This window comes from Vipera ursinii, assembly GCF_947247035.1.
Source record: "Vipera ursinii genome assembly, chromosome: 3".
NCBI classification, from domain to species: domain Eukaryota; kingdom Metazoa; phylum Chordata; class Lepidosauria; order Squamata; family Viperidae; genus Vipera; species Vipera ursinii.
The window spans coordinates 184,589,422-184,605,004 of NC_139516.1; the positions used below are offsets into that span (position 1 = coordinate 184,589,422).

The 15,583-nt window shown below is 40.4% G+C and overlaps 1 long non-coding RNA gene across 1 annotated transcript; it reads right to left on the bottom strand.

Moving 5' to 3' along the window:
• Positions 1 to 4,184: 4,184 nt before the first annotated feature.
• On the bottom strand, positions 4,185 to 9,984 carry LOC310638542. Its single transcript, XR_014492125.1, has 2 exons — positions 9,445 to 9,984; positions 4,185 to 5,024 (listed from the first exon to the last, which is right to left on the bottom strand). It is a non-coding gene; the product is annotated as an uncharacterized lncRNA (long non-coding RNA).
• Between the last annotated feature and the right edge of the window lie 5,599 nt (positions 9,985 to 15,583).

Below are 15,583 nucleotides of genomic sequence, written 5' to 3' on the forward strand. Positions count from 1 at the left end.
CCACCTTTTCTTGTATGTGAAATATTTCACATATTTCTTAAGTACTATTATATTTCCTATTAGGCTTGTTTTTATAAGGTAAATATAAAGTTCTTTAACTTTTCCTTATAGGATGTGATTTCCAGACCTATTATCATTTTGACAGCTTCTCCATATTCCTTGTAAAATCTGGTGCCACCCTCTACTCCTATTGCAGACTAATCAGGGCACAGTACACTGGAACAATCTGCAGTGTGGATTCAAAACTTAATATAGACCCATTTTGCATTGGCCTTTAAGGTGCTGCATATCACAGAGCACTCATATTCTCTGGTGGTGTTCTCCCAGCCAGATAGGGAGGAGGGATCAAGTAAGGAATTAGTCTTGAGTCATTATGCAACCACAAGAGATCCAGGACTGACACCCCCACCCCGATGCTCCATGGAATCTTATCTATTTGTACTTGAGGGAAGACAAGCAGTCTGAGGAGATTCCTGTATTATAGGCAGAATACAATATACCAGTAGTACTTAGTTTGAACAATATGTGGATCTGGTCAAATGTGCTGACAGATTGCACATTGGTACTCTTAGATCTTTCTTATATACACAGTTTTTAAGGCAGGCCTCCCTTTTCCTATGCTTATATATTTCATGGAGGACCTTAGACTGGTCAGAGTGGACTATCAACCTTTGGATATTATTGAATGCTCATGCTATTATTGAATGAGCACTATACAAAAGTGGATGGAAGCATGGAGTAGCTATACATCCCAAGATATTTCGCATATTAATCCTAATAGTATACCTCCAGGATTTAATCTACCCCAACACATATGGGTGACATACAATAGAATTAGAATGACTCATGGGGTGTGTGCTGATTCTCTGTATAAATGGGGAAAGACACCTTCAGCACAATGTGATTGCGGGGCTCCCCAACAGACTATCCAACATATAGTGAGGGAATGCACTAATACAGGGGTGTCAAACTCAATTTCATTGAGGGCCACATCAGCATTGTGGTTACTCTTGAGGGGCCGGGTGGGTGTGGCCAGGGTGGACGTGGCCTACTGGGTGGGCATGGCTGGAGTGTGTGTGACCTACTGGGTGGGCATGGCCAGCTCTACATTGTTCACGTCAATGATGCCTATGGGGGCCTGGGCAGGAGTGGGACAAATATGAGGGAATCTGGCAGAAGGAGATGGGACTGGGGCAAGTGCCAAGGCATGGTCCACTGGAGGAGCCTCACTGTTCCTCTCAGGCCATGTGGGGGGGGGGAGGCTGCACAGTGGTGCAGAGGTCAAATGCCCAGCCTAGCCCTCAAGCACCTGCAGCACTAAGCTCACCCCCACTTCCCCAAGAGGGTGCCCAGCTGCTGTGCTTGCTCTCCTTAGCCAGGTTGCTCATGATGGATATGAGGGCAACGTCAAGAGGGAGGCCCACTTCCTCTCCATGTGAGGAGACCTGGCTTTGTATCCAAAGCTTCCTTAGCAATAGGATGGGAGACCACCCAGGTTAGGCCAGGAGGAGGGGGCAAGGGGATGGTGAAAGGGCAGCAGGGAAGGACTAAGGCAGGACTTCCCTCAGACCCTCCCTCTCCTTCCTTCCTTCCTTCCTTCCTTCCTTCCTTCCTTCCTTCCTTCCTTCCTTCCTTCCTTCCTTCCTTTCTTCCTTCCTAAGAACAGAGTTATGGGAAAATATTTGAGATGAGGAAGGGAGAAAAACAGGCAAGAAACACAGCTGGGGAAGTGTCATCCTTCGTGAGGAATGAAGAAATTCACCATCACCTGGAAGTGGCCAGCACATGGCCCTCTCCTCACAGTGCCAAGAGGCTGAGCCGGGTGGCACAAATCTGAAGAGAAGCACAATGCTGCCCAGCCCCTAGCCTGCCCGAAGTAGGCAGGGCCATGTGCTGGCCACTTCCAGGCGATGGTGCATTTCTTCATTCCTCACAAAGGGTGATATCTCCCTAGCGTGCACCCAGGGGGCGGGGCCAATGCGGCAGGGGCCGGTCCCTCGCTGTTTCCAGATGGCCTTGTGGAGCTAAGACTGAATGTATTTCAGCATAGATGACCACCACAAAATTGTAGATTGGCTCCTGACGGCCTGGGCCGGAGCCAAGGCAGCGGGGGCCGTTCCCTCACTGTTTCCAGGATGGCTTCGTGGGCCACATGAAACCACTTTGCGGGCCGGATCTGGCCCCCGGGCCTTGTGTTTGACATGTCTGCACTAATAGAAGATACCCAGGAAATTTTAAGGACTTCCTCTGCGTAACAACGGCAGCTACTGACTGGATCTCCAAACTCGACATTAAACTCAGAAATGTTATTTCTGTTTTTCTCTTAGGTTTTATAATTACTTCTTTTTTAAAAAAATTGTTTTAACTGTTCTAACTTGTAAATATGAAGTGCTTTTAATTCTGTGTGTGACCAGCCATACGCTAAATAAAATAAATTCATGGCCAGTAGGTGGCGGCAAATGACAAGTATCTGAACTTTGCATAGTCTTAAATTGAAAGCAGAAATACTGTAGTTTATTGGAAAAGAGCTGGAATGGGTAACAGAAGAGATTGTGGATCTAAGACAGGACAGTCCAATAGTCAACGCTAACCAAACCTGGCTTTGAATAATAGAATAGAGGCTAGGTTGTATGGAGTTTAAGATTAAATCAACAATTTATGGAAAAATGTCTCTGCATCTGTCTGTATATTCAAGAGTGTCATAAGCAAATCTGTATCAGTGTACGTTGTTGCAAAAAGCCAATGTACTATAAAAATAATACAAGACTTATTATTATGGATCAGATCAAGATCCACAAAGATCTGCAGTCTATTTCAAACAGGATTCAGATGCTTCTGGAAGCTCATAAATTGGATATCCTTTTTTATCTATCTAGAGTAGCATTGGGAAATCTTTTGATCAAGATGAACATTCCCTCAAGCTAAATGAAGCCATATATACCTTTCTTTAATCTTTCTCTCTCCTTGCCACCTATTTGCTTTCTCCTTTTTCTAATAGACTCTGCCTAAGATCTAAACTGGAACACCTCCCACCCCTGCTTATCACTGGCTTGCAGATTTTTGCATCTATACTCCAATATACTTCTTTTGGTTCTATGGAACTACCGTAACTAACATCCAGCAATAGACTTCTTTTTATATTAACTAGATTTATCAAAATAGACTAAGCTGCTCCAGAAAAAAAACTTCTCCCTGGAACAAAGAAGTGCTCAGCTGAAACAGAATTTCCTATATGAGTATGCAGCATTTCCCCCTTCTCTGTCTATGTCCCTCCTTCTTGTTCCTGAAAGTTGATTGACGACCCTTCCTTAAGGCAGGAAAAACTAAAGCAAAAGTGTAAAACAGTTTGCTTTATTTTTTGTTAGCAGTTCCTTAAGTACTACAATAGATCTGGCTTAAGGGTTCAGAAAACAATTTCTCACTCAACTCTAATGGACAGAGATATTGACAAAGGAGCGCCTTGTCAAGTTGACATGGATCTTTCAGAAAGTATCAGCTACCAAAACACAGTCTCCAAAATTTCAGGGGTCTTCAAACTCGGCCCTTTTATGACTCATGGACTTCAACTCCCAGAATTCCTCAGCCAGCATGCCTGGCTGAGAAATTCTGGGAGTTGAAGTCCATGAGTCATAAAAGGGCCGAGTTTGAAGACCCATGCTCCAAATGATCAAACACGCTTGGTCTGAATTTGAGCTTAATCTTGTTTAGGGTTTGTTTACTGAAGGTCTGAAGGCAAATGATATCCTGCCTTCCCATATTTGCCTCTTGAATTGGTGTGACTTATTAATCTTAAAATACTGAAAACAATACAGCTGTGGAAGGAAAAAAAACAACAGATTAGCCCTGTTGCTCTCCTGAAGGCAAAATGATAATGAAAATGTCCAGTGACTCTTTCAAGATTAATATATTTATAGTGGCAGAGGTTTTTACAGACTGTGTAGGGATACGTGAAGGACTTCAATTGCCAGCACTCATAATCACACAGGGTTTTAGAAAGAAAGAAACAGATTTAAATGACAATGAAATGCAAAACAGGGCAACCTTTGGCAATTCCAGGTTACCAACTTGAAATAGATATGTGATAGATGATTTTTAAACTCTTTTATTCTTAACCTCCTTTTATTTTCTCTGTACCTGTGTGTGAAAATATGAATTACCATAATAATATAATATAATGTAGTGTAATATAATGTAATGTAATATAATAATATAAATCACATATCTACAGACATATGCAATAACTGAAAATAGCATTTCATGCATTTGACAAAAAGTGAAACATAGCCAGGAGAAATATTTCTTCATGGGTGATGATGATATTGATTTCTCTAAAGTGCCCTCTTTCAGTCCTGACGGTAATAATGTTCATAATATAGAGAGCACTGAGTCTCTTCTAGAGCTTGATCATAAGTCACTCTAATGGCAAGTGACTCTGAGCAGCCTACAACTCCCATATTCAGACTTCAGATTATAAACCATTAAAATAACAAATAACATATAAACAATTATGATCCTGAAAAGCCATGGAGGGGGAAGAAAAAAATAAGTGATTAATCAGATATACTCCAATCAATGAGTTTCAAATTTTTTCGTCTGGCTTCTTTTAGTTTCTTTGACCCGATGTTTTAATGGAATTTGCTAAAAGCCAGGAAAGAAGAGACGGTTCATATGTCTGGAGGCAATCTTTACTCAGGTATAGACTAGAAGAAGTCTTTGTGATATAAAAGGCTGAGTGAAGGATGATAAACTGATTCGGACAGAAAAGTGCTGCAGTAACATGAAGGATAAATGACTCTTTCTCGTATAGTGCTTCAGAACTTCTACTTTCCTTTATAACAAATAGATGCAAGAAACAAGTTTGTTCTTCCAAGGGCACGATGTACAGTAGAAGAAAGAGCGGGATTGCCATATATTAAAGGAGTGACATAGTTGATTTCCAGTGTTGATTGCATGCTTGAATAGTGGTGTTAGATCTGGGCCGTAAGAATACAAGTCTTGGCTGGAGGGTAGGAAGATCAGACACACTGTAAAAGTCAAAGCAGATGAAGAGAGCAGTACAGTAGACACAGTAAGTAAAAGAGAAGTAGGAATCTTCTAATATAAAGTAGCAAACAGGATCAGGGATCGAATCTAATAAGTTCTAGTAGTTGACTCTCTTCTCTGCAAAGAAAACAGAAAGTGTCTTTGCCTGGGTGGGATTGATTTGGCGATATCTTTGCTAGAGAATGAGGGAATGGCAAAGAGGGAACATGTATTTGGTAGTTTGCACATAACTACTGCACAAATGTGCCCTGCCAACATCTCTTCCCATCCCCCTGCCTTACTGATGTTGGTCCATCAGTAAGATGGGCTTATTCTTAGAGTACCCATTTTAAAACAGTATTTTCCTCCTTTTTCCAACATTTTCCAAGGGCATTACCTGAGAATGAATGAAACTTGAAACATGAGCAATAGAAATAGAGCAGGGATTGGTAAAGGTGTTTGCATATTTTGTGCTAGTTTTCTGCAAGAGTGGGTACATAGAACTTCAGTTCAGCAGTTGGAAAAGGCACTGAGTTGCATCACAACTAGGTTATTACAACTTGTTCTATGGAAAGATGTTGATTAATAGGAAGCTATACTTGGTTCAAAAAGCTATTCAGATAGTCCTCACACTGTCTGTTTGAAGTGATGATGAACTTCAAAGAAAGCTACTCGAAGTTATGACTGCCACACACACAAACACATATACACCCATGTTCATGGGGTGGCATTTTGGGTGCTTGACAACCAGCTTGCATTTATGAGCAGTTGCAGCATCCTATGGTCATCTGACCACAATTTGTGGTATTTTTTGCCATTTTCCAGCTTGCCTATTGGATATGCTGAATTTGCTTAATGACCATGTGGTCCACTTAAATATTGAATCCCTTAATGTTTAACAACCATTGTAAAAATGGTCATAAAATAAAATCAGTCATAAGGTAAAGGTAAAGTTTCCCCCGCACATGCGTGCTAGTCGTTTCCAACTCTAGGGGCCGGTGCTCATCTCCGTTTCAAAGCCGAAGAGCCAGCGCTTGTCCGAGGACATCTCTGTGGTCATGTGGCCGCATGACTAGATGCCAAAGGCGCACGGAACGCTGTTACCTTCCCACCGTAGTGGTCCCTATTTTTCTACTTGCATTTTTACGTGCTTTTGAACTGCTAGGTTGGCAGAAGCTGGGACGAGTAACAGGCGCTCACTCTGTTACGCAGCACTCGGGATTCGACCCACCAAACTGCCGACCTTCTGATCAACAAGCTCAGCGTCCTAAGCCATTGAGCCACCGCGTCCCTTAAAATCAGTCATGCAGTGACTTAAATTCTGGGCTCAATTGTGATCATAGGTCAAGAACTATCTGTAGGTTTTTTAACCTGAGCTGCACATAGGAAACACAATTACATTGGCTTCCAGTTTATTTTGGTATAGAAATGGATGTATCAGTGCTGACCTCTAATGCCTTCAATAGTTTGGGACCAAGATAATAAAGATTCTCATATACAGGGTCAATTTAATATTTTTTAATTTGGTTTTTTAACTTTTGTATGTTGGATTTTTAATTCCCTGTAAACCGCCCTGAGTCCTCAGGGAATAGGGCGGTATATAAATGTAAATAACTAACTAACTAACTAAATAAATAAATATACATCTGCCTTTTGCTGCAATCAAGTATGGAACTCCTCTTCTATGTTGCAGCAACCTTTCAGGTGCATGTGGCAGTGACTCGGGGGGGGGGAGGCATTTTCAATAACCATATTTATATCCCAAAATTCCCTTCACAGAAAGACAGATCTCAGTTCTTCGCTAACAACTTTCCAGAAGTTGCAGTAGACCTTCAGTTTCAGAAACATGAGCCTTACTTTTATGTTTTTTTGCAAACTATTCTTTGAGCATTTTAGTCTTTTAAAATAATTGTTGGGGTGTTTCTGTGCTGTTTAGTGATTTTTATATTTATGTATTATTTGATATTGTGAATTGCCTAGAACATCATATAAGATACAAAAGATATAAATCATTCAGAAAATACTGTCAGCAATACCATAAAACTAGCCAAAATTTTATGTAGAAAAGCATGATCAATAGTATTAATCATTCCAATCACTCTTGAGAAGTTGGATGAGCCATTAAAAAGTTTTATTCTGATTTTTAGCCAGATTTCCCTGGGGCTGGGAAAAACAAATTATAACTAATGCAGACAAAAGAGAAGGCAGGAAGGGCTCATTTTGATGAGGAACAATAAAGTCGTCATTGGCAACAATGCAGAGAAATGAACAGAGGCTAAATAAAATGCCTTCATTTGTGAGAAGCTAAATAAATGTTGACTAATATCAGCAGGAGTTGTAAGCTCTTTGAATTGTGCCATTTCCTTTTGGTGTGTCTGTCACTTTTGCAATGTCTGGAAAGTTGGTGAGATTCTTTCCATGCCTAATGTACCCCCTGGGCCATGAAAACCCTCTTTGGTTGCCCTCATTTAAATTGAAAAAGAGAAAAGTATCATAATAAAACTCGGTAATTTTGCAGCAAAAATAAGAATTTCCCACAACCACCACCACCCCTGCAATCAAGTTGTAATCTGTTGTGATTCAGGGTCAGCCTGTGGGTTCGGCATTTGGGTCGGATGATTCAGAGGAGGAGGGGGTGTTGGAGAGGTTGCTGAGGGGGTTGGAGAGCTTGCTGATGAGAGCCCTCAGCCAGGCCCCTCCCACCTGGTCACGACGCAGACCCAGCTGTGTGAGCCTGACAGCGTGGATGAAGATGACCCACAGCTAGCCCTGTTCAAGGACGCCCGACACAGGAGGCAGTCAATCAGGAGTAAACAGAGGAAGGCAATGGGGCACCTCGGAAGGAGGCAGAGAGAAGCCACGCCCTGAACTGTTTAAAAGGGGAATGCGTGGGAGGGCTGGTTTGGTGAAGGCAACTGTTTGAATAGTTCCTGTTTCATGGTTTGTGTTTGCTCTCTTTGCTCTCTTTGCTCTGTTTATGTTTTTATGTTAATAAATTTGGCAGGCTTAGTTCCAGCCTCTTGCCTTCTTGTAAAAGGGGTTGTCCCTGCCTTATCTGCACAGCCGGTAGCAGGCTGGTACAGAACATAATCTTCAGCTGAAGACAGCGATTCAGACATGATCCAAGGTGTTTCCTTAACATCCACACTTCTAAAAAAGATGCAGTGATGGTGTGACTATAATTTTGTAAATGCCAAATCTGACACCCCTGGTCAGAATTGGGACCTGAAGAACCAATGTAGTCTGGGCCTCAAGATCAATACAGACAATTGCTTTAAGAAAATCATATTGTGTCTCATTGGAGTATTTTATTGTAATGTTATCCTCCTTTATCAGCTTTATTTATATTTTTTATAAATCTGGTGACTACAAAAGCTGGAAATGTCTCAAGTCTTCCAAGTTCAACAGGAGAACTGGGAGCTTCTTTTTATAGAAACCACAAAACACTAGTAGAGTGCATTTTATATATAGACCTGAATGAATTTTGATATGTTGCAATGGGAAAGCTATAGCCTTGCTCCATTTTCTCTTCATCTCTTGACAAGGACAGGGACTTAACTTTTAATATGGAGATGATGGTCGGGCAAAGTGTTTTAGGTTATTTTCCTACAATTCCTGTATTAGCTTCTGAAAAGTTAAGCTTTTTTATATATAAATGTATATTGCTACTTTTGTTGAGGTGACCATAAATACACAGCTTTGCTCTCCTTTTAATTGTATTTCCACAACAACCCCACCAATTAGGCTAAGTTGGAAAGATGATGATCCAATTCCCATGATGAACTTCCACAAATGAAGATGGACACGAATTTGACACTTCCTGGTCCTAGTCTAACACTTAACTGCAGCACAATACTGATTATTTATTACAATGGCAAGAAAATCTGATGATTTCCTGCTGGATCCAAGCCAAAAGCATATTTTGTCCAACATACTGGCCTCTCAAGGAAAGCATGATCACAACAATTTTTCCTACTTACGATTTATATCTACTGGAACTAAGACCTGTATTGCTTCTGAATGTTTTTTTTTATTAGAGAATTTTAAAATGTATAAATAATAAGGAGCAATAATAGTGGGAGGTACCATTTCCAGGAACTTAGATGACTGTATCATAGAATTTGGTGTACATACATACGCACACCAACACACCAACCAGTATGTGCCAATATGGTATAGAGCTAAGATGCTAGTCAGCTAGATGGCTTGGCCTAATCACTTTATCCTAGACAGGAAGTTAAAGAACACATATCTATCTAACTGTGCTGGACCAAGCATGGTAGATTGGTCACAACCTTCAGTGAAGAGGCTTTCAACCTACAGTGGATAGAGACTGGATTATTCTGTATAAAATGATTTCCACAAACTTATCTTAATCTGAATACTAAGAAAGATTTTTTAAAATGCAAAGCTTTCACATACTTTTTATAGCGATCTCCTTACTAAATGTCTCACGTCTTTTCTTAAAGCTGTCTAAGCAGACAGTTTAAGGTGGCAAAATATTGTTGAGAAACATTGTAGCAGACTTGTGAATTCTTCTTTGTCACAACAATGGTAATCAATGAAAGAAGGGTTTGTTGGTTATTGTGTAGCTGTTTTTACTACTATTGCCCCCATAGTCATCATGAAACCCTGTGCTGGTTATGGGAAGTGTTTGAATGATGGATCAGCTCCTAGAACACTTTCCTAGTTTGTGATGGCATGTAGAATGGATTCCGAGAATTGGGAAAGAAGAAACAATAATTAATGGAGGAGTTTCCTGTCCTTGACCTGACCTACCTTGAAGAACTGACCCAATTGCACAGAACCTGTTTGTGGTCATGGTGCACTTTTTATATCACAAGTGCAGTAGAACTGAACTGGGATGTTCCTGCCAGTTGTTTACAGTATGTCAGCATCATTTGCTCTTTTTGCCCTTGCTTAGAATATCTCTCTGTGCTGAGCATGATTCAGTGTGGCAAATGAACATTCATACCAAGCAAGAGATAACAAGATTGAGCAGCACTCTGCTCAAATAGCTGCCTCATGTGGCTTTGAAATGTTTTCATTGTACAGTCAGCTCTCATAGTAACTAATTCCAAGAAATACTATAGAGCAGGCATGTCAAACTGTTGGCCCGCGGGCCGGATACATCATGCCAAAACCACGCCCACCCCATTGGCGGCAATGGGGAAAAAATACGTCATGCGACATCACGTGAAGTCATGAGTTTGACATGCCTGCTATAAAGAAATCAAGTTGTCTAAAGTTTCTTCTCTTTCTCTTCAGAAAAAACTTGGCTGTTGACTTCCAATCATTCCTTATTCAGCTAGTAATCAAGCACACATATTACATTTATTGACAAAAGAGCATTATATTTAAGGTATTTTTTCCTAGTCCCAGCCATAAAATCCCAAACATTTCTCCTTGGGAAGTAGCACATTTATGTTGCTTGCCTACATCTAACATACATGAGATTCCACTTGATGTACTGCATGATCTCTCTCCCCAAGTTTTCAAATTATATTTCTATACAATGAGAAGCTATTTCATTCATGCATTAGGCCAGGGATCTCCAATTCTTGAGCTGTGGATTGGTACCAGTCTGTGGCCAGTTAGGAACTGGCCCATGCAAACAAGCAAAGCTTCATTTGCACATGAGTGGGATTTAGGTAGCATGCAAAACCATCTCTCCCCACACCCCCAGGAGAACCAGTCTCTGGTGCCCAAAAGGTTGGGGACCGCTGCATTAGGGTTCAAGGTAATGTCTGAAATATTTTAAAACAGCATGTATTTTAAACAAGTGTACTTTAAAATCCTATATAATATTAAAGCTAGTATCAGTAACAAAATGGCTTGGTATATACCTGCACTTTAATTGGGAGCAGAAACACACCAGCATAGGTGAAACATTGAGAATTCTACTTATGACTGTAATGGACCTTGCCCATCATAGTTATAAGTCATGACAATTGTAAAATGTTCATTAAGAGAATGCCATGATAACTAATCAAACCAATGTTCGGTGTGGGAAAGGTTTTGTCAAAAACTGGGTTTTGGCAAAATCATCGTAAAACACAGCCATATGGCCACAGAATGCTGCAAACAGCCATAAATGCAGCTGTTGTTCTGTACCAGCCTGCTACCGGCTCTGCAGAAAAGGCAGGGACAACCCCTTTACAAGAAGGCAAGAGGCTGGAACTAAGCCTGCCAAATTTATTAACATAAAACAGAGCAAAGAGAGCAAAGAGAGCAAAGACGAACCATGAAACAGGAGCTATTCAAACGGTTGCCTTCACCAAACCAGCCCTCCCACGCATTCCCCTTTTAAACAGTTCAGGGCGTGGCTTCTCTCTGCCTCCTTCCGAGGTGCCCCATTGCCTTCCTCTGTTTACTCCTGATTGACTGCCTCCTGCGTTGGGCGTCCTTGAACAGGGACAGCTGTGGGTCATCTTCATCCACGCTGTCAGGCTCACACAGCTGGGTCTGCGTCGTAACCAGGTGGGAGGGGCCTGGCTGAGGGCTCTCATCAGCAAGCTCTCCAACACCCTCAGCAACCTCTCCAACATCCCCCTCCTCCTCCTCTGAATCGTCCGACCCAACTGCCGAACCCACAGGCTGACCCTGAATCACAACAGCTGTGTTGCCAAATGCCCAAGTTTGAATATGTGACTGGGGGGGGGGGGAAGGATGATTGTCAGAACTTTGAACATGTGTTGTAAGTAGCCCCAAGGTAGGTTCATCTTGAACAGTCACTAAGTGCCCAGTTGCAGGTCAAGGGCTATCTATACTCATATTACAAAAATACAAGGAGATCCCATTCTGAAAGCTATCCTTCCACTTTTTAATGATCCAAGTGTGCCTGGATCGTATTTTTTGCTCAGGGAGCTCCAAATGAGAAGCAATTTCCAAAACCCTTATGGCATATGGTAGATAGAAAGGGGTAGAGTGGGGGGGAGAAGAGATTAGCCTGTACAGAAATATGCACATATAAAATGTCTTTGAATTTGCATCATGGAATCAGTAGGATTGGTGATCCTTATTGATCCTCTGATCATTCATTCAATCTTTTCAAAAACAAGTAATCTCTACAGTAGCACTAAAAATGTATAATAAAAGCAAAAGACCCATTGGGCCAGCACTAGAACCTTAGTAGGATTGCACTGCTACATCAGTAGAGGGGGCTGCCAGACTAATAGTAGCTGCCAGAATTAACCAGGCAAAATTAACATCCCTGTGTTGTCTTAAAAATATATGATATGCTTGTGGTAAACTGTAATAGGCATCACAAAACATTTCCTACAATTATCTTGGAATCTTTATTTAAAGAACAAAGGACTGCAGTATTTATTTGTACATACCGTACCTTTACAGCTCTGCGTATGATGCAAAACTCTTTATTTCCTGACCATGAAAAAGCTTCAAGGAAATTAAATAGAGTATTGAAATGAAGTGAAATCAGCTCACTGAAAGCCAGTACTTGTATGTATGGAAGAAAAAGGAGAACACTAAAGGAGATACTCAGTGGTGGGAGTTCTAAATCAAACCCATTTTTTTGAGTCAAGCTTTGCTGATGACATTATAGATGCATCCATGTAGTTTCCTTGGCCATAGTGTAGAAATACTTGCTACCCCCTTCTGGATTTTTGTTTCAGCTGCCTGGATTACTTGGAAATCTCTTTCCCAACTAGTAATCAGGCCCAACCTGCCTCACAGCCCAGTCCCACCTTAGCTGATTAATAACGAATAAACTTGAAAAGCCGCGACAGTGAAATGTAGAATCCCATTAGAACAAGTAAAAGTTTTTTAACCTGGACAGTATGCAATTGAATATAACACTGTTATAAAGAGTAAGAAACTCTCTCTTGTACGCTCATTCATTTTGATTTCAACTCAAAGACAGCCTCTTTACATATTACCGTGATGGGCCTTCTATTTGTGTTTGTGTTTATGAATATTTACTAAGCTATACCTCAAAAGGTTTTATCAGTCCTGAGAATGTTCACTAGAAAAGACAAAGTCTCTTAGATGTGGTATGCATGAAAGAGGAACACAAGGCAAACCCTCTGGCTATTTAAGCTACTTAAACCTGACAGCATTTAGTTTCAGCCCTTAGGTAATTCCAGGAGTGCTCTGCACATTAATTAGGGTAATAGTATTTTCAGCAAATCTACTGAAAGGCTGTAAGGTACAATCGACTGCACCATCTGCAGCTCACATATTTTGATGGAATTTTCTTATGTTCTCCATCAAACTACTGTAAATGTACCTTTAAATGAACAGACTGCAGTAGCAGTACCTGATAATCATTTGCCCTTGGACTGCAATGCAGACCTGAATGACTTCTCTAATTATATTTCAGTTTGTGAATAACTGTCAGTTTGCTTATCAAATCTCTGAAACATTTACCCTGATGAACTTTATAAGGCTTAATTCTTATTGTAGAATTATGTACCATATAATGTAATCTCCTTAACAGAACACACACAAAAGTATTTAATATGCAATTTTATTATACAAATACTGTATGTCACATAATATTCTCAAATACAGTAGCACCCTAAATACATCTTCTGAACATAAATTTCATTGAAAGAACTGATTCTTAGACTTGGATTTTAATTGTTTTGTACATTTTACTCTTCTCAGCTGCTTTTGCTAGCAAAACTATTTCATCACTTTTCCTGTGAAAGATCTAATGCATCATTCTGGAATTTACTGAATAATGCAACATTGGTTTGCTTATGAGAATCATCCACTACACTGACATCAGTGCTCACTCATTTCAACAGCCAATGCAAGAATACTTAATGAAAATCATCATGCAAAGACAATCTAGAAATGTAGCTTCCAATTTAGTCTGTGTTCCCAGAGTGATCTAAGAAGTACTAAAGAACTTGATGAAACCTTCATGTCAACTGAGGTCTAAATATCTTCCAGATCTGTCACATTGAAGAAAGCTTCTTTAAAGAACAAGGATATTAAGAAAGGTGTTGAGTGGACATTCAGGAAAGTTCCTGAGTCTAATAACCATTTCTCCCAGAGAACCCAAAGCTGAGACATCTGGAGCTTTCATTATTTGAATATATGGAAGGCTTGCACAGGTAGGTTAAAGTTAATCATATGTTAGTCAACTAACATACGCCTTCTGTGTAACTTTCCAACTGTGCATTAAGGTCGTTATTACATTTCCGAATGGCATAACTGAATTGTGAAAGAACTCCGCTCACTAGGTTAATCAGTAACATTTGAAGCATTTTCTGGAAATCCTCAAAGAACTTCTGTAAGTTCCTTTTTTCCCAGAAGTTTTCATTTGCATTTTTTTTTGCTATTAGGATTAATAAACAAATGATATAATCTTACTTTCAGTAGATATTTGTTTTTAGAAAAGTTGTTGTGAAGTATAGTTATGTTAAACATTCAGTTGGTTTCAATTTGTAGTAGATTCATCAACAGGAATATATTTCCTTCAGTATTTGCAGAACCTACGGGTTGTTTTATCTTTTTTATCTGCTGCCTTAAGGCACAAAGGTAAATGAAGGCTGGAAGTGGCTCATAGCTCCATGCTCTTTTGTTCTAGTGATTTCTCTTTTAATTTGTCATTCCATTTTTTTAAAGATAAAAATTTTTCCCACTTCAGCTAAGACAACATTTTAGAAGAACATTTAAGGCATCTTAGCAGCCTTTCACAACACGGTGGCTCAGTGGGTTAGGACGCTGAGCTTGTTGATCAGAAGGTCGGCAGCTTGGCGGGTCGAATCCCGAGTGCCGCATAACAGAGTGAGCGCCCGTTACTCGTCCCAGCTTCTGCCAACCTAGCAGTTTGAAAGCACGTAAAAATGCAAGTAGAAAAATAGGGACCACTACGGTGGGAAGGTAACAGTGTTCTGTGTGCCTTTGGCGTCTAGTCATGCCGGCCACATGACCACGGAGACGTCCTCAGACAAGCGCTGGCTCTTCGGCTTCGAAACGGAGATGAGCACCGGCCCCTAGAGTTGGAAGCAACTAGTACGCATGTGCGGGAGAACCTTTACCTTTACCAGCCTTTCAACAAAACATGGTTCAGAAAAATGTAGTGTCAAAAGGTGCATGTGTGTGCATGTGCTTCTCACAGCATTGTGTAAATACTGCCTTGCACTTAAAAACATTGAATGTTGGTTTTCTTCCTTATTCATGTGTTTAGTTTGCTCTTAAGTTAGAGGCAATTCTTTTATCCATTTTGCATATAAGGTATAATTTGTTTATTAGAAACAAAATAACTGAAATTGAGAATCTACAAGTACAGTATTATACATGGTTAAACTAGGTAATACTCCTGAGCAAAAATATCTCCCTTCTATCAAGTGTGTGTGTGTGTGTGTGTGCAAAATGTTAATGCTTTAATGTTAGGTCCAAGGAGAACATCTCAAGCATAGAAATGAACCAAAAAACTATTCACATCCTGCCTTATCCCTTTCATCTGGCTCTCAGTAGAAACTTTATTAAGCCATTTTCTCCTGTCATAGTTTGGATGAGTCACATGGACTAGTGTCAAACTGTGTTATGACACATAAACCCCTTCCCATGGAGTTAAACAAGTATG